An 18928-nucleotide genomic window follows, 5' to 3' on the forward strand; every position below is an offset into this window, starting at 1 on the left:
TTATGCATAATTAAGTTACAAAAAAATATTACCATTAACCTAAAGCATATCTGTACCCATCAGTGCAGCCGGATCAGTGACCAGCAATGCTCATCAGTGCCCATCAATGCAGCAGGGAGGATGCGGTGGCTGGAGCACACAGAGCGGGGATCATCCCCTGAGACACGGCTAGTATATGAATAGTACTGTATAAGCCTTGTCTCAGTAGGAGATCCCTGCTCTGTGTGATCTGGCCGACAGATCCTCCTGACTGCTTCCTGGCTGATCCCTTCTGGCAGAAGCAGTGTGGCCTTCTTTTACAGGGTATCGGAGAGACTCTGGGCATTGAGCCCCCCTCCCGGGCCACTTTGATGGCCACACCGCGGCTGCGAGAAGCAATCAGCCAGGACACTGTCAGCTCAGTCCTCCCCTGCTCCATATTTGCCCTCCACTAATTTCCACTTGCCAAATGCGAGCAGGTGGGCAGAAATTTTGAGGCCTTTGTGGGTGTATGTATGTATGTGTATATATAGTGTGTGTATGTATGGGGGGGGAGAAATGGCAGTACACAGAATTTTCCAGTGAATAGCTGTGCGGGAAGGTGTGTGAGGACAAGTCTTATTATTGGAGAACAGGTTGAGTGCTCAGCATTGCTAGAGAACTGACCACGGTGTGTGTTCTCCTGTTCACTGTGGTCAGTTTTTAATAGGAAAGCAGAGCAGCTGGCCAGAACACCAGGGATTTCACACAATACAAAGAACAGAATACTTTTTCATACAAGAACATGGTACAGCAGGCACTTATTAGGAATATGAAATGCTGGGTTTACATATTCTTTAAGAAATTAGAAAAACTGTAGGTGTCAGTCCCTTAAATGCATTGTGAATTTCTATTGGAATTTAGAAATCATTTAATCAGAAAGACATGGCAATTAGGGCTGCAACTAACAATTATTTTCATAACCGATTAATCTAAACAATTGGCCAACTAATCGGATAATACCATTAAAAACAGTGTGGTGTATAATTTAGTTACTCTGTAAAGTTTAAAAAAAAAAGGCAATTTATTCTTAAATATTTGTATGCAGTGGTAAATATAAATAACCAATTATATGGTTAGGGTCCTTTCACACGGCCGCTCCGTGTGTCCGCAAATCATCCAATCCGCTTGCGGATGATTTGCGGACATAATGTAAGTGAATGGCTTTGCGGGTGTCAGCGGAATACCATCCGCTGACACCCGATTTTCCTCCTTTCAGTTCTGTTCCGTTTTTACAAATGGAACAGAACCCCATTTTTCCTTCCGTGTAAAAAACGGAAAGGAAGGAAAATCGGATGTCAGCGGTGTCATCCGCTGACATCCGCAGTGCCATATACTTACATTATGTCCGCATATCATCTGCAAACGGATGGGATGATATGCGGGCACACGGAGCGGATGACAGAAATGTCATCCGCTCCGTGGAAAAAAAAAAGTCCTGCAGCGGACCTTTCACACGGAGCGGCTGTGTGAAAGGAGCCTTAGGGAGAAAAATCTCTAATCCACTCTGAGAATAACCGAGAGAAGAAATATACTCGCATATATATTTAACCCGTTCTGGACCGGAAGGATATGCCCCCTTTATGACCAGGCCATTTTTTGTGATTCGGCACTGCGTTAATTTAACTGAAAAATTGCGGTCGTGCAACGCTGTACTGAAATAAAAATAAAATTTGATGTCCTTTTTTTTTCCCCACAAATAGAGCTTTCTCTAGCGCTCATCGACAGACGTAGTCCTCGGTGATACACCACCTTCGGGTTATGTTACCTCCGCAGGAGCAGGACTAGACAGGAAATTAAAAAGCTCTGGCCACACCCTAGGGGCAGTCCCAGAGGGTATATCCTCTCTCTCTCTGCCTCAGCAAATCAGTTATTTTCTGTCTAGTTAGGAGTAAGGACCTAGACACCTTGCTGGGATCTTAGGTCCTGGCAAGATTTTTTTCTTAAAAAGATTTTTTAGACCGCTTTTTTCTCCAGTGTTCATGTGAGATCTTCAAGCAAGAAAGCTGAACTGGGCGACGGGCTGGATGTTGAGATCCGGTGGTCACCCCAGTTCAGCCTACGAGCGCGTGCAGGCCATAGCTTCGCGCTGGGTCGGCCGCGACAAAGTCCCATTAAAGGACTGTCCACGCGAGTTAAACGTCTCGCCGAAACGCCAAAGACCATGAGTCACGGCGTCCGTATCGGTCGACAGCCCTCCCGCCCCGGTGGAGAGGGGTACTGTCAGGAGTTGGTGCCCGCCTGGTTCCGGTATGGTGAGTAGTATGTTCCCCCTTTTTCCCTGACGGGTTTTGTGGTGAACGCGGGCCCCTCTCTGTATGGTAAGAAAGAGTCCTTTCTATCCTATAACATGTCACAAATCCTCCTACTTTGAGTGTGATTTATGTGTGCAAAAGCCAGGAGGCTTGGCTTGGGAGCTAACAATCTATTGTATACATGTTTTAAAGATGTAATCTGTGGCATTCTGGGAATCTTATGGGTTAAGTATAAGCTACCTACCAGTCAGAAGCCACGGACATGTAGACTGCCTTCCAAATCAGATCTCCAGCTAATAGCAGGCCTCCCGAACGGCCACGCGGTCCGCCAGGGCCGGTACCGCCAACCACGCCATATCCCCATGCAGAGAGAGTGTTGTGTGCCCTGCAGCACACCGCTATTCAGTTTAGGCCGCCGCCATTTTTTTTGCTGGATCGCACGAGCCGCCATTTTGGCGTAGCCTCGTGTCTCCAGCATGGGGGCGGCCATGTTTGAGGTGATCCTACACCTCGTGGAGCTTGGGGGAGGCGCCGGAAGGCGTGCAGAGGGGCGGAGCCGCCTCCTTTCTTCCTGGGCAGCCAGCCAAGAGACTTCCTGTTTGTCAAGACAGCGCTGTAAGCTGTTGCAGTTTAACTCTGAGCATCAAGTGGTGAGCCTGGGGGTCTATCTCTCTCTCTCTCGATCGATAGGGATCCCTAAGCAGGTAACACTAAGGGGCTTTTTGTGGCGCTGGGGGTCAGAAAAGAAAAAAACTTTTTTTTTTTTTTTTCTTTACTTTTGAATTATATTATCCAGGAAGTAACTGGAGTTATTATGGACCCTGCCACACATATTCCCCCACCTGTTTCCCTCGAGGGGGCCTCGGGACCCGCCGGTGCACAGAGTATAGAGTCATTTACAGCAATTTTGGAGTCTATGGTGGCTCGGGTGGAGGCGGCCTGTCAGGGACGGGGGTCTAGGAAGCGACCCCCGCCTACCCCTATACCATCTGACACCTCTGACTCAGATTCAGAGATGGTCACGGCAGTTGCAGGTTCCTCTGCAAGGGCTGTTATCCCAGGTAAAGCCCCCTCAGACAGTGAGGAGGACGCTTCTTCTCTTGCTATAATTCAGGAAGAAGCATTGGTGGACGCACTAGTTGTGGCAGTGCAAGAAACCTTAAAACTTGAGGCTTTACCGGCAGAGGCAACTGAAACAGAGAGGCCTTTTGGGACTAATAAGCCCATCAAGACGGCGAAGGCTTTTCCTGTACCTAAATGTTTTGGTAATCAGATTAAAGGAGAATGGGAGCATTCTAAGCGTACCTTTACTATTTCCAAGCGTATTGCTAGACGCTATCCGTTTGAGGAATCCATCATTAAGAAATGGACGGTACCACCAGTCGTGGATCCGCCTATTTCCAGGCTGAATAAAGCCACGGTTATTCCAGTGGAGGACACTTCGTCCTTTAAGGATCCGGTGGATCGAAAGATAGAAGCAGAGTCCCGCACTATCTTTTCTCTGATAGGGTCAGCATTTAGACCAGTAATCGTTATTGGTCTAGTTTCCCAGACACTTACGGAATGGGCGAAAATGGTACGCCAAGATCTTAGGGGAAAAGATATTCCCCAGGAGACATCTGATTTGATGGAACAGATCATACAAGGGCTACGGTTTATCTGTGACGCAGCCTTGGACACTACTCCCCTATTAGGGCATGCATCTAAGTTAGCAGTGATCCTCAGACGTGTGCTGTGGTTAAAATGCTGGTCAGCTGACCTAGGTTCCAAAAAGACCTTGACCAATCTCCCCTTTCAGGGGAATCGTCTATTTGGAGCCAACCTAGATGAAATCATTAAGGATGCCACTGGGGGCAAGAGCACTTTTTTGCCACAGGCTGCAAAAGCTAAGGGACCTCGCAACAAGCGAGGACCTTTCTTTACCGCCCATAAAGGGCGCCCGGCTGGTACTAGCGGGAAAGGCAAGACTCCTCCAGGAGGGTTCAAGAAGGGGACCAACCCAGCCAAACCCGAAGCAAAGGAGTACACAGCCTGAAGGTGCGCCCCCACCCGGTTTCAGGGTGGGGGGACGTTTTCACCGGTATTCAGGACATTAGATCGAGCATCAACCACTACTACCGGTGCGATTCTTCCCTTCCAACATTTAAGTACCACAGGAAGCGGTAGTTACCGTTCCCTGAAAAGATCTTTTCCTTTACCTTTTCCTAAGATTAGTCCCGATACCTCACAGGAATCGGATCTGGTTGACCAGATAGGCCAAGTAGCCTCTAGTCGGGTGACTTCGGTCCCTGAGGTTCAACCAGAAAAGATCACCCTTCCTGATAGCAATCAGGTATCTGATAAATGTGTGGGAACAGAAAACGACCAGACTTTCTCGGATGGTCGGGGCCAGATACCTCTAGGGACGCCTGGTTCAGATCCAATCAGCGCCAGTGGTCCTAGAAATTCTAGGCTGGCCTCCTCAAGCCGGCCTGGCCGACTTGGACATGTTAGTCGCAGACGTTCCGTGGGAACTTCGTCTCAGGGAGTGTCTGTGGTCTCAAGGACCAATTTACCTTCGTGCTTTACAGTCGCTGGTTTTAATGGCCTGGCCATTGAGACCCAAGTACTGAAGGACAGAGGTTTGTCTACTTCAGTCATTCCTACCCTTATTAAAGCAAGGAAAGCGACTTCCAGCAAAGTCTATTATCACACATGGAAGACTTATATTGCGTGGTGCGAATCTTTAGGATTTCCTCCACGTACCTATTCGGTGACTCGAATATTGGCCTTTTTGCAACAAGGGGTTGAGCAGAAGCTAGCCTTGAGCACCATCAAGGGTCAAGTTTCAGCATTAGCAATCTTCTTTCAGAAGCCTTTAGCTACCAAATCCTTGGTGCAGAATTTCATCCAGGGGGTGCGGCACCTGGCTCCTCCAGTCCGCGCGCCCTTACCGCCCTGGGATCTTAATTTGGTTTTGTCGGTTCTACAGAAACCTCCCTTTGAAAACATCAGGGAGATTCCCTTGCTTACTCTATCCCAGAAGGTGGCCTTCTTGGTGGCTATTACTTCTGCTCGCAGGGTGTCAGAACTGGCTGCATTATCATGCCAGTCACCATACCTAGTGATTCATAGGGATAAGGTAGTACTTCATCCTAAGCCATCTTTTCTTCCCAAGGTGGTTTCAGATTTTCATCTGAATGAAGATATTGTACTACCTTCCTTGTGTCCTCAGCCCAAGCATCATTGGGAACATGCGTTGCATTCCTTAGATGTGGTTCGGGCAATCAGGGTATACCTGAAAGCTACGGAATCATTCCGTAAGACGGATTCACTTTTTGTGATCACGGATGGCCCCAGAAAGGGTTTGCCTGCATCTGCCGCGACCATTGTCAAATGGATTAGACAAACGGTGGTACAGGCTTATTCTATTAAGGGTCAGAGTCCTCCGTTCCCTGTTAGGGCGCACTCCACTCGAGCGCTCAGTACTTCCTGGGCCTTTCGCCATCAGGCGTCAGTGGTCCAGGTATGTAAGGCGGCCACCTGGTCGTCGGTACATACCTTTACAAAATTCTATAAAATTGATGTGACGGCATCGGCGGATGCCTCATTTGGCCGCAAGGTTTTGCAGGCCGCAATTTGAGGAGACCGGTGGTCTACCTCGAGGGTTTTTTTCTGTTTGAAAAAAAAAAAAAAAAATTGTTTTCTCTTTTTTTGGTTGAGTCTCATCATTAAGGATGAGCATTGTAAACTTCTAGTTGGCACCGGTTGGGCCTTCTAGATTGGGATTGATTTCCATTTTCCCACCCCTCAGTTGTGATACTGCTCTGGGACGTCCCGAAGGTGGTGTATCACCGAGGACTACGTCTGTCGATGAGCGCTAGAGAAAAATGGATTTTTGTAAAATCTTACCGTAAAATCCTTTTCTCTTAGCTCATCGACAGACGTAGTCCCCGCCCCTCTGTTTTGGAGTTGGGTTGGGTTAAATTCTCTAAGCACTGCTTTTTCACATAACTGATTTGCTGAGGCAGAGAGAGAGAGGATATACCCTCTGGGACTGCCCCTAGGGTGTGGCCAGAGCTTTTTAATTTCCTGTCTAGTCCTGCTCCTGCGGAGGTAACATAACCCGAAGGTGGTGTATCACCGAGGACTACGTCTGTCGATGAGCTAAGAGAAAAGGATTTTACGGTAAGATTTTACAAAAATCCATTTTTCTTTTTCTTTTGATGGTATTTGGTCACCTGTGCGATTTTTTTTTTTTTTTTTTTATATAGCGCCAAAAAAAAAAATAAAGTGACAATTCCCGAGAGAAAAAAAAAAAGTTTTCACATTTTTGCTATATAACCTTCCCAAAAAAAAAAAAAAATGAAAGATCACATTTTTTTTTCTTTGTTAGACCAATTTGTATTCTGCTACATATTTTTGGTAAAAAAAAAAAAAATAAAATTCGCAATAAGCATATTTTGATTGGTTTGCGCAAAAGTTGTTGCGTCTACAAAATTAGGGGAAAGATTTGTCATTTTTATTTTATTTTTTTACTAGCAGTGTCGGCAATTTGCAATTTTTAGCGGGACTACGACATTGTGGCGGGCAGATCTGACCCCTAACTGACCTTTTTGACACTTTTGGGGGTACCAGTGACATTACTACAGTAATCAGTGCTAATATGTGAATGTGTCCCATAGGAAACCGTGTCAAATGAACTGCAGTGTGTTTCTGCAAAAAAAAAAAAACAAAAAACCCACAAGTGTGAACCAGGCCTAAGGCATTTAGTAGCAGCAACATGCTTTTTTTTTTTTTTTTTTTTTTTCTTTTTGTATCACCTGTTCTAATTGGGCTAAAAAACTAAAATTGGCCCTTTTATAGTACAAAAAGAGCAAATAATGGCTACTATAAGGGGTTCCATTTATACTGTGAAACGGTGAAAGTTATAAAAATATATATATATATATATATATATATATATATATATATATATATATATTAGTGTGTGTGTGTGTGTGTAATAATTACACCCAGGAGTAGGATATATGGGCATTTTAACCAGGAATCAGACATGAAGATATGTGAAGGGAGATAAAAAAAAAACGTGGTTATACTTACTTGCTCAGTGCAATAGTTTTGCACAGAGCAGCCTCGATTCTCCTCTTCTGGGGTCCCCCACCAGAGTGCCCCTATAGCAAGTTACAAATTATAGTATAGATTACTCCTATAGCAAGGTAAAAAAAACTGCTTATAGAAACACTCACTTCCTGCCCATGACTACATGTCCCATGAGGCATTGCTTATCACACATTCACAAGTTCTTAGGCACTTAAGGCCCATACACACGATAAGAAAATCGGAAGTCAAATTTGGTCCGACAAACGATTTGCTGATTTTCGGATCATTAGTATGGTGCTTTCGACAGCCGATTTACTAATTTTCGTACGACAAAAACTGGATGTGCAGGCTATAAAATTTTTATCGTATGTGAACACAACGTCCGATTTTCGTTTAATTAGTACGGTTTTCGTCTGAAAAAAGAGAAAAAAAAAAATTACTGCGCATTTTCAGAAATTAAAAAATACATACAAAACAATTCAACACATTACATCACTTCTGATGTTGAATTATGTTGTATCAGAATTTTCGTATGAAAGTAACCTTTTCACTTTCGATATGAGAGTAGCATGCAACAGAAAATGGGTCAAAATTGTCTGATCTGATCGTGTGTACGAGGCTTTTCTTGCATGATGGATGGTGTACGGAGTTGTATGTGTGCTGCACTGTGTCTTCTGACCTGTGGGCGGTGTACTGAGCTGTATGTGGGCTGCACTGTATTTCCTGATATGTAAACCAATAATGCATTCTGTATGCAGGCCAACTAATTGGCTGACCAACTAATCAAATATAAAAATAGTTGAACTAGTTGTCGATTAATCGATTAGTTGTTTCGGCTCCAATGACAATGCTACGATATTGTGGGTCTTTCGTTCATTGACGGACACAGCTCTTTATCTTCTTGACCATTGGTTATGCTGCCCCCTACAGAAGAAAAACACTAGGCAGGAAAAAGCTTAACTACGCCTATAGGGGAGGGCCCAGGGGGTATACTCCCAATCTTAGCCATAGGCACTCAGTTTTTTTTTTTTTTCCTGCTTAGTCAGGGGAAAGGACCTAGTTCCTTGCTGGGATCTCTGGTCCTGGCATTTTTTCCTTTTTTAAATTGAATTTTTTCCTATCTTTGTTAGTAGATTCTCACAGGAACAAAATATCAACTGCCAGACTGGGCGACGGACTGGATAATCTAGATGCCGAGGATCTCCCCAGTCTAGCCAGAGAGCGTGCGCAGGCCTCAGCTCGGCGCTAGGTCAGCTGCAACATAGCCCCACTGGACGGGGGCTGGCCTGCGAGTTAAAAGTCTTGCGAGGGCGTATATGACCTGGCCTTAGCCTGAGTTGCAGCGTTCCTCCTGGCTGACAACCTCCCCTATTCCGTGGTGCCCACCCTGTTCCTGGTATGGTAAGTTAAATGTCCCTCCTCTAACCCTGGAGGTTTTTTGGGTGGACGTGGGCTCCTCCCTGAAGGGTCTGACCCCCGGGTTCCCTCCTTCCCGAGCAGCGTTCCCCCCCCCTTTTTGGTGGTCCTCTGCGGACTTGTTACCCCTCATCTTCACACATTCCCCCCCCCCCCCTCTCCCTCCCATGAAGTGGCCATAGCTTTTAGGCCGGTATGGGGTGTCAAGCTGGTGATATGGGGGGGGCCCTGCCGGGGGCTGCCAGCGACTGGATGATCAACCTTTGAGAGGGGGCTGTACCTGGTGGGGGCTCCCCTTCCTGCTAGAGTCGTGTTCAGTTCTTTTGGGGTCCCCCGGGAGCTGCATGCTGCTGCCATTTTTTTGTAGCCTTTTGTGCTGTAGATCGGCGACCATGTTTGTGTAGCTTTAACGGCCATTTTCTTGTGTTTTTTTTTTCCCATTGAAAATAGCGGTGGCCATGTTTTTGAAGCTGTATGACGGTGGTTTTGGTGGTGGGAGCCCCTCTTCATCCTCTAGTGCTGCCTCCTGGATCTTTCTCTTCCTGAACGCTGCATGGTGTGCAGTTTGCTTGGTGCTTGAAGTGCCTGATCGGTGGTGGTGAGTCTTTGTGGGGGTTTTCTCTCGCTCTCTCTGCTATAGCAGTGGTAGTGCTCTGTGCTGGACCCTGTGGTACCTTCAGCGTGGTGGGTGTGTCCCTAGTGATGTTATACCTTTTTTTTTTTTTGTGTGGGTCCCCCCTTCTCTAACAGTCCCTGAAGCACATTTCCCCACCTGATCCCCTCTCAGTGGCTGCGGGTCCCAACCATCCATCCATGCACTGACGGCGGTCCTGGAGTCCCTTGTGTCGCAGGTGGAGATGACTTTGGGCAAAGCGCCCCCGCCTCATCTGTCTCAGCAGATCCTGAATCTGATTTGGCCGCCGCGGATGTGGGTCTCCTTGCTGGGTCGGCAACCACGCGCCTTAAATCCTCCGATAGTGAGGATGATTCCTCCATGTCTGACTGCGCACAAAAGGCACTGATGTATCTGTGCGTGAGACCCTAAAGATGGATGACGCAGCTGCGACGGTGGCGCAGGTACCCTTTGGCACTCACACGCCATCCAGAGTGGCAAAGGTGTTTCCTTTCCCTACCTATTTTGACAGAATTGTCGCTAAAGAGTGGGAATGGTCAAAGCACCCCCGTGGGGTTCCTATACGCTTTACTAGGTGTTATCCCTATGAGGAGTCCCTTCTTAAGACGTGAACTGTGCCACTGGTGGTGGGCTCTCTGGTTTCCAGATTAAACAAGGCAACCATGATTCCACTTGGGGAGTCCCCGGCCTTTCAGGATCCGGCTGACTGGAAGGCGGAGGCTGTGGAATGCAAAAGGTACACTCTGGCTGGTTCAGCAATGAGGCAGGTATTCACCATTGTCCTAGTGTCGCAAACTGACCGAGTGGGCTAAGCTCTTATGCCGTGACCTGGAGGGGAAACGGCTCCCCCCGGCCTTTGCCGAGCTAGTTTACCAGCTGGTCCAGGGGCTGCATTTTATCTGTGATGCCTCTTTGCCTGCAGCTCCCCTGATGGCTTGTCTTTCTGTTTTTAGCAGTGGTCCTTAGGTGTGTCTTGGCTCAAGTGCTGATCTGCAGATCCGATTCAAAAAAGGGCCCTGGCTGATCTTCCTTTTCAAGGAGGTGGCCTGTTAGGAGCTACCCTGGATGACATCATTACAGGTCTCACGGGGGTGGGGGAAATACTTTTTTCTTCTGCAGGCTACTAAGGGCAAGGAACCTCGTCGTAGACTTAGGCCCTCCTTATGAGCTGAGAAGTTTTTTCGTCCCTCAGGGTTGACTGACAAGGGCTCGAAGCCTTTCAGGGCCTCTTTAGGAGGATCCAAACAAACCTGGTCTGGCAAGTCAAGCTCTGGCTTCTCCCAATCATTGGACTAGGCTTCTTCTGTATGAAGGTGCGCCCTCACCTGTATCGGGGGTGGGGGAAAGACTACACTGGTTTCTGGATCTGTGGACTTCCCTGGTTCAAGACAAGTGGGTCCACCAAGTAATTCGGTCCGGCTACAAGGTCGAGTTTTGCTCTAGTCTCCCAGCGAGGTTTTTTTTTTTCTTCCAACTTGCGCCTGTACCCAGACCGCTTGAGGGCCTGTTTTGGGGCGGTACAAGACCTGTACCTTCAAGTGGTGATTGTCTGGTTCTGTAAAATGAGAAATGAACCGGCGCTGATAAACCACACTACTCCTAGTGGATGACAATAAATGATCCTAGGAATATATAAAATCTCAAACCCTAATCGGAAAACACATATAATCAATCCAAAGTGCAGGTCAAAAATCGCATCATGCGATAAATATTGAGTGAGATGAATAAATATAAATGTGCCAGATCAACTCTGATAAGAAATGCGGGGTGAATATGCCATTATAAATAAAGCAAATGAAAAGATATATATATAAAAAAAAATATTGAGATGCAATTCATAAAAATCCCAGTGGAATAATATATGAAAAAAAAAAGATCACAGATGTGAATAAAATGTCCTCCCATCGGGTGACGTCACTTTGGTTTTCGGCCGAAACCGGAAGTACCTGTGTTTGCTGTACACCGCAACTTTGCGGCTGCTGTTTTTCAAGTTTTATCCATGTGAGTGTGATTTTATGTATTGAAATAAATACCCTTTAGTTACATACTTCACTATTTAAAGCATATTCTTTTTTTGAACAACTGGGAGCACCTTTGTCTGAGTGGAGAAGATTGGTCTAATTTGTGGGTATCCAAAAGCCCTTATCTTAAACATTGGATGTCAGTTTGGTCAAAACCCCACATCGATTGGAGAAAAAGGATATCCATTCCCCCATTCCGGGGCAATCTGCAATTAAAGCGCCTGAATGGTGCAATGTGAGGTGAGCTGCCATTGCACATATTCTCCTTTTTCCTGCTCACTCCGGACCACATCAGTGGGATTTCACACAAAGTCACTTTAAAACAATCATTTAAGAAGATTACCACGAACAGTCACTTTGCACTTTGTTTGCACGTTTGTTTATGACCACCTCTAGCTAATATATACATTTTTTTTTTTGCACTTTTTTTTTCTTGCATTATTATTTATTGCAGAGTTATACGCTCACGGATTATTTGTATTTTGCACTTTATTCATTTATGAACTATTTTGGACATTTTATTCACATCTGTGATCGTTTTTTTTTTTTCATATATTATTCCACTGGGATTTTTTTTATGAATTGCATCTAAATATTTATATATCTACTAATTTGCTCTATTTATATGGTATATTCCCCCAGCATTTCTTATTAGAGTTGATCTAGCACATTTTTATTTATCCATTTCACTTATATATCGCATGATGCGATTTCTCACCTACACTTTGGATTGATTATATGCATTTTTAGATTTGGGTTTGAGAATTTATACGTTCCCGGGATATTTATCAGAGTTGATCTGGCACTTTTATATTCATCTCACTCGAGATTTATCGCATGATGCGTTTTTTTGACCTGCACTTTGGATTGATTATATGTGTTTTCCGATTAGGCTTTGAGATTTTATATATTCCTAGGATCATTTATTGTCATCCACTAGGAGTAGTGTGGTTTATCAGCGCCGGTTCATTTCTCAATTTACATTTTAGCGGTATTGGTGATAATACTAGAAATGGCTGCTGGTGATTTAGGATTTTATCCTCATTTATTCCACTCTTATCCTTCTTTTATTGATTTAGTATTTTCACTTATTTACGATTTTATACCCTTTTTACAATATTAGTTATATTTTTTCCCCCGGACTCCCTTCTATTCTTATACCAGATTGGCAGCGCATAGATCCCCCCTCTATTTTTTTTTTTTTTTGTTTGTCTGGTTCTGACTTCGGATTGTGGGTTTTTACTCAAACCTGTTCTCAGTCCCCAGGAAGGAAGGCAAAGTGCGTCCAATCCTGGACCTCAAGGCGCTCAACTGCTTCGTGCGGGTACACATTCCAGTATGTGCCAGTCAACAGTGTTTTCTCACTTTGCTGTGGGAGGGGAGCATTATCAGTTTGTGGCGTTGCCCTTTGGTCTCCCCTCTTCTCCTCGGGTCTTCACAAAAGTGTTAGTGTTACTGGGCTTCTTGGACGATCTCCTTCTGTGAGCGGAGTCTCCCTCTGCTCTGGTGGAAAACCTGGAGATCTCAATATGAAATCTGCGAGTTAAGCGGAATTCTGAATTTTCAGAGGTCTGCTCTGACTCCGTCCACGAAGCTGAACTATCTGAGCCTGACTCTAAACTTGGCCTTAGCCAGAGTGCTCCTAACTCTGAACAAACTTCAAAATTTGCAGGCTGTGATTTGCCTCCTGCTGTCTAACAGATGGTCGCCCTCAGGACTTGCATGCACAAGCAGGATAAGAGTTGGCGCATCACACATACCTATATAGCATCAAGGGGTATGCAGTTCATGTATAGTCATTAGTCTGGTGTAGTTGATGGCTGAAATAGATTACACTCAGGGCCAGCTCAGCTGCAGAGAGAAGTCAGCTCTGAAAGTGAAAATAAAAACAAAAAGCACAGCGCCTCTAAGTGTTTTCAGTGGTCCCACTGTCCAGCCCATTTACAATGGCCACTTTAAGTCCATCTGTATCCACCCAGCTTGAGTGCTGGCTTCCTATAAACTTGTTCAGCTCTTCTGTGTCATGCCACTGCACTTGAGAAAGGAGCGCGCACGCCCTGTGAGGCTACAGGATCTGTCATGCTGGGCTCCCCTATCTGTTGGCGCCGGATGTACTAGGGAGCAGGGCGCCCTTCTGAAGCCGACAGCCATCCTACCTAACGGTCTCTCGGCTCACCAGGTGTCTCCCTGAGGAACAGAACACCTTCCTGAAGCTGCTGACCATCCTACTATCTGGTCTCTTGGCTCTCCAGACATCTCCCTCCTTCACCATCCCCTGCACCACCTCTTGGAGCTACTAACATCCAGCCGTGGACCCCTGTGTTCCTGCAGACCACCTAACAGATGAGCTATTTTATACTGTTTTAAATGTGAGCAGTTTTCCTGTACCTGCATTACCCTTTTTAATTAAACTGAAAACACTTAGAGGCGCTCTGCTTTTTGTTTTTATTATCAGGACTTGCATGCGGGTGCTGGGCCTGATGGTGTTTACCTTTTTGAGGAAGTTCCTTTTGCACAGTTCCATACTAAGTCCATGCAAGGGAGATTCTGGCCAAATGGGACAAGGCTCCCCAGTCTCTGGACAATCGGATCCGACTGAGTCGGGAACGAGGGAGTTCCTGATATGGTGGCTTCATTCTCCGGTGCTTCGGCTGGGAATATCCTTCCTCTCCTTGTATTGGACAGTGGCTTCATTCTCCGGTGCTTCGGCTGGGAATATCCTTCCTCTCCTTGTATTGGACAGTGGTAAACACTGATGCCAGTCTGTCAGGCTGGGGAGGCATCCTCGGCAAGCATTCTCCTCGGGGGATCTGGACGCTGGAAGAGTCCAGACTACCGATCAATGTCTTGGGACAGATCACCTTAAGGGTTGTCCAGTGCGCATTCAATCGGACAATGCCACGGCTGTGGCTTATGTTAATCACCAAGGGGGCACAAGAAGCGTCTTGGCGACTCTGGAGGTAGCCGGCATTCATAGGTGGGCGGAACTGTTCAAGTCCTCTCTGCCGTACACATTCCCGCAAAGGAAAATTGGCAGATGAATTACCTCAGTTGGCTGTCGTTGGACCAAGGGGAGTGGTCCCTTTTTATCCGGAATTATTTCATCAGCTGTATCTCTGGTGGAGCACGCCCGAGATGGCTCTGTTGGCGTCTCGTCTCAACAGAAAGGTGCAGAGGTTTGCGACTGGGTTAAGGGATCCTCTGGCGGATTCCACAGTCGCGCTGGTGGCCCTGTGGGGTCAATATCTGCGGATTTACTTCTTCCCTCTTCTCGAACTTCTGCCAAGACTTCTACGTAGGATAGAGGCAGTGATTCCGGTCATCTTAGTTGGGCTTGGTACGCTGATCTGGTCCCTGACGTTTCCTTGAAAGCTTCCTTCCAGGGAGGATCTCCTGTCCCAAGGACCGATTTTCCAAAGTCGCTGGCTTTGACGGCTTGGCTGTTGAATGCCAGGTGCTGAAGGATAGGGGTTTATCTGAATCGGAGATTCCACCACTGTTGAAAGCTAGGAAATCATCTTCTAGGAAGATCTACCATCCTACGTGGAAGACATACATTGCATGGTGTGAGTCGCTTAGTAGTTAATACTCCTTCCACTGGCTTGGATCTTAACCTACCTTAAACGGGGTGGGGGGTTGAACAGAAGTGGGCCTTTGGGTACTGTCAAGGGCCAGGTGTTGGCTTTGGCGATCTTCTTCTAACGACCTTTGGCCACACACTCCCTGGTGCGTACCTTTCTTTAGCGTGTCCGACATATGGTCCCTCCAGGGCGGGCTCTGTTGCCGCCTTGGGATCTCAATTTGGTGCTTTCAGCTCTACAGAAGCCTCCCTTTGAAATGATTTGGGAGATTCCCCTGCTTACACAGTCCCCAGTAGGTGGCCTTTTTTTGGGGGCTATTACCTAGGTGTTCTGGGTGTCAAAACTGGCCGCGGCATCCTGTTGTTCACCTTATCTGGTGATTCACAAGGGATAAGGTGGCTCTTTGCCCCTGACCGTCATTCCTTCCAAAGGTTGTCTGTTTTTTATTTGACTGAAGACATTGCGTTGCCTTCCCTATGTCCCAGGCCTAAATATTCAAAGAAAATTGTCTTGCATGCCTTGGATGTGGTCCGGGCAATTGGGGTGTACCTGTCAGCTACAGAGTTTTTCATGAAGTCCAGATTCTCTTATTTGTGCTCACAAACGGATCTTGAAAAGGGTTGTCCGCTTCCTCTGCAATAATTTCCAGTTCGATCAGACTGACGGTGGTTCAGGCCTATTCCATCAGGGTGCTTAGTGCCTCCTGGGCCTTCCGTCAATCGGGCGTCAGTGACGCAGGTTTGTAAGGCAGCCACCTAGCTGTCTGTACACTTTTCATAAAGTTTTATGAGGTGGATGTGTTGACATCTGCAGATGCTTCATTTGACTGCTAAGTTTTGGAGGCTGCTGTTTAGAGGACCTGATCCTCTTTGAGGGTGTATTGTGTTTTTGTTTTTTCAGGAGGGCTCCGGTTGTTTATGGTTGAGCTCCATGTTACCTGGTTAATATAGATCAAAAAATCGGCGCTAATTCATAAATACAGTCGGGTCCATAAATATTGGGACATGGACACAATTCTAATCTTTTTGGCTTTATACACCACTACAATGTATTTGAAATGAAACCAACAAGATGTGCTTTAACTGCCGACTTTCAGCTTTAATTTGAGAGTATTTACATTCAAATCAGGTTAACGGTGTAGGAATAACAACCGTTTGTATATGTGCCTCACTTTTTAAGGGACCAAAAGTAATGGGACAGATTAACAATCCTAAATCAAACTTTCACTTTATCATACTTGGTTGCAAATCCTTTGCAGTCAATTACAGCCTGAAGTCTGGAACGCAAAGACATCACCAAATGCTGGGTTTCATCCCTGGTGATGCTCTGCCAGGCCTCTACTGCAACGGTCTTCAGTTCCTGCTTGTTCTTGGGGCATTTTCCCTTCAGTTTTGTCTTCAGCAAGTGAAATGCATGCTCAATCGGATTCAGGTCAGGTGATTGACTTGGCCATTGCATAACATTCCACTTCTTTCCCTTAAAAAAACTCTTTGGTTGCTTTCGCAGTATGCTTCGGGTCATTGTCCATCTGCACTGTGAAGCGCCGTCCAATGAGTTCTGAAGCATTTGGCGGAATATGAGCAGATATTGCCCGAAACACTTCAGAATTCATCCTGCTGCTTTTGTCAGCAGTCACATCCTCAATAAATACAAGAGAACCAGTTCCATTGGCAGCCATACATGCCTATGCCATGACACTACCAACACCATGCTTCACTGATGAGATGGTAGGCTTTGAATCATGAGCAGTTCCTTTCCTTCTGCATACTCTTCTCTTCCCATCACTCTGGTACAAGTTGATCTTGGTCTCATCTTTCCATAGGATGTTGTTCCAGAACTGTGAGGCTTTTTTAAATATTGTTTGGCAAACTCTAATCTGGCCTTCCTGTTTTTGAGGCTCACCAATGGTTTACATCTTGTGGTGAACCCTCTGTATTCACTCTGGTGAAGTCTTCTCTTGATTGTTGACTTTGACACACATACACCTACCTCCTGGAGAGTGTTCTTGATCTGACCAACTGTTGTGAATGGTGTTTTCTTCACCAGGGAAAGAATTCTTCGGTCATCTACCACAGTTGTTTTCCGTGGTCTTCTGGGTCTTTTGGTGTTGCTGAGCTCACCGGTGCGTTCTTTATTTTTAAGGATTTTCCAAACAGTTGATTTGGCCACACCCAATGTTTTTGCTATCTCTCTAAAGGGTTTGTTTTGTTTTTTTCAGTCTAATGATGGCTTGCTTCACTGATAGTGACAGCTCTTTGGATCTCGTATTGAGAGTTGACAGCAACAGATTCCAAATGCAAATAGCACACTTGAAATTAACTCTGGACCTTTTATCTGCTCCTTGTAAATGGGATAATGAGGGAATAACACACACCTGGCCATGGAACAGCTGAGCAGCCAATTGTCCCATTACTTTTGGTCCCTTAAAAAGTGGGAGGCACATATACAAACTGTTGTAATTCCTACACCTTTCACCTGATTTGGATGTAAATACCCTCAAATTAAAGCTGAAAGTCTGCAGTTAAAGCACATCTTGTTTGTTTAATTTCAAATCCATTGTGGTGGTGTATAGAACCAAAAAGATTAGAATTTTGTCGGTGTCCCAATATTTATGGACCTGACTGTGTGGTAAAAAGCAGTGGTAATGCAATAAACTAATAAATGATGCAAAAGCAATGTGATGGGTATAATAAGTGCACAAAATATCAAGCATGCAAAAAAAGACCTGAGATGCATGTAGAAATAAAGAATCACTGATGTCAAGACAAGTGGTGACATACAATAATCAATGCAGTTCCTATCCCTTGAGAAAGTCACGTGTGTAGTGACGCAGCCGGATAATGTCACTCCGGTTTACTGCCATAACCGGAAGTCGGGTTGTACACTTCATCTGCGGTCTGCGTTTGTTCTTTTACCTCACTGTAAGTCCTTTTTATTATTAAAATCTTTTTTTTTTTTTTTTTTTGATGTATTACACCATGATGGCCTTTATTGGATTACCCCTACATAAGAGATGCATCCATACACCTGCGAAGCATATCAGTGGCTGGTCACTAGCAATACTGCATTGTGGATTAATTCTCACGGAGGGTAGAGGGGCGTTTCATTCTATATTCCACCTTCCATCCCTTACCACAAGAGGTCCGTGCGACATCCAAGGAGTTTTTAAACACGCTCATATGAGTGTGCATTGAGGTGAGCGGCCATTGCACACGTTTATTTTAGCTCACTGGAGTAACACGCCAAATCCTCCGGCAACACTGTTTGGAATCGCATCCATCACTTTTTTTATTTGTGGAATTATCACTTCGGTCACTTTTTGTTGGCAATTACCTTTTGTGCACTTCCTCACCATTTATTGGACATTGTCATTCATTTGATTTGTGCACCCACTGTTGTCTTTGATGGTCACATTTATTTTGTGCATTTATTATTGTATGCTACCACTTGTCTTGACATCAGTGATTCTTTATTTCTACAGGCATCTCAGGTCTTTTTTGCTCGCTTGATATTTTGTGCACTTATTTTATCCATCACATTGCTTTTGCATCATTTATTAGTTTATTGCATTACCACTGCTTTTTACCACTTATTCATGAATTAGCGCTGATTTTTGGATTATCTATATTATCCATTATACAGTGGTGACACCGAATAGAATTGGCTGCTTTTTCTATTCTATTCCTTTTTCATCATTTATTTAAATATTTTTGGCACCTACTGTTGTTCTTGCTCATCAGTCTTACCCCTCAGGTAGCGCATTGGTCCTCTTATACCTTTCATGTTACCTGGTTGGCTACTGTTTAGCCTTGGGAATTTTTTTTCTTGCTGTTCCCAGTGTTTGACACTGCTTTGGGACGTCCCAATGGTCAAGAAGTTAAAGAGCGGTCTGTCAATGAGCCAAAGAGAAAATGGGATTTT

General features: G+C 45.4%; 1 protein-coding gene across 1 annotated transcript in view; it reads left to right on the forward strand.

Moving 5' to 3' along the window:
* The window catches only part of OS9 (OS9 endoplasmic reticulum lectin), a 160024-nt gene that overhangs the window by 84201 nt on the left and 56895 nt on the right, over nucleotides 1-18928 (forward strand). The window lies entirely within an intron of this gene.

Source organism: Pelophylax lessonae (assembly GCF_965119305.1).
Source record: "Pelophylax lessonae genome assembly, chromosome: 2".
NCBI lineage: Eukaryota > Metazoa > Chordata > Amphibia > Anura > Ranidae > Pelophylax > Pelophylax lessonae.